This window comes from Drosophila elegans, unplaced genomic scaffold (assembly GCF_018152505.1).
Source record: "Drosophila elegans isolate 14027-0461.03 unplaced genomic scaffold, ASM1815250v1 contig_538, whole genome shotgun sequence".
Lineage (NCBI taxonomy): Eukaryota > Metazoa > Arthropoda > Insecta > Diptera > Drosophilidae > Drosophila > Drosophila elegans.
Genome location: NW_024545921.1, coordinates 588278 through 589609, shown reverse-complemented (window position 1 = coordinate 589609; position 1332 = coordinate 588278).

Sequence of the window (1332 nt, the reverse complement as noted above, 5' to 3'; positions counted from 1 at the left end):
GCCACTGGGTGGTTCTGTATTCTTTGGGAGTTGTTCTCCAGTTCGAACTTCTCCCGTTGCTCGTCGAGCTCCTCGAACTCATCTGCCAGCGCTAGCAGGGTGTCCAGGTAACGACACTTATACCGGATAAACATTTGGAGGGTCGGCGTGCTGTTCTCCTTGATCCTGTTCAGAACTTCCCTGGCAGAAATGCCCAGGGGCCGCATCAGCGTGTGCATGTCCACCATGTAGTAAATTTTTCCCCGTATGTCTGCTTATCCATGTACCCTTCAGGGAGGAAATAGCTTTGGAAACTGTATATAAAGTCTCCCCAGTTGTCCCACTGTCGGATGTTGGCTATGAACCACTTTAGGGCTCTGCCCTGCAGCAGCTCCGGCATTGCTCGTGGGATCTGGTTTATATCCAGACCATATGTCACGGCTGACCACTCCACCTGCTCCAGAAACAACAGTGGCTTTTCGTTGCCGTTTACCGCAATCTTGCCTGGCAATCTTGGCGTAGTCCTGCGGATGTGGCCGTACGCTTTCTCGATGCCTGCCGTCGCTTGTCATGCTCTGGATATCCAGACTTGATATCAGACCTTCGGCATTCGCGGTGGTCTGCCAGGGTCTTCCTCATCGCCTCGACTGAGCCCTCTATTCTCATAATCCTCTTCCCTTAGATTATAAATCCAAGACTTTCCCATCTTGGATCTTTTGTTTCCTTGGTCAGGGAAATGACTCATGGGAGCCAGATGTAAACGGGTGGCTAGCTCAGAAAGGTTGTGGGTTCGTTCCACCAAATTTATATTTATATTGACCAAATATAACGCAAGGGTTGTGTTGGGTTTGTAAAGGTTTTTATTCGTCTCCTTCGATATAGCCTCGCTGCTCTTCCGCTACTGCTGCTCCTCGTCGCTGTCTTCTGCGGCGTCGCTCCTCGTCGTCGACTGTTTGTTGGTGTCTGACTCGTGACGGCTCCTCCAAGTCTCTGGTAGAACTAGGTTCTACCTTTTCACCCAGCCATCTTTATCGCAGGCTCCGCAAGTTTGGTCTGGATTGTGTCGGCAAGGTGTATCGCCTAGCAGGTAGAACTAGGTTCGACCTCTTCGCCCAGCCCCCTTTATTACAGACTCCATGCAAGGACTCCCTGAGCTCGATTTAACCACGACCTAGCACCCGTTGGATCTCAGCGTTGTAGTCTCAGCTTTGTAGACTTTCAGTCGTTTGGCGTCTCGACTTTGCGATCCTGATCCTGGTACTCGGCACTTGATTAACCTGCTACTGGTCTCGCTTACACGCACTCACTTTGATTCTAGCACTGTTAGTTCAGGGTGAGCTGCGCTTGCGCCGC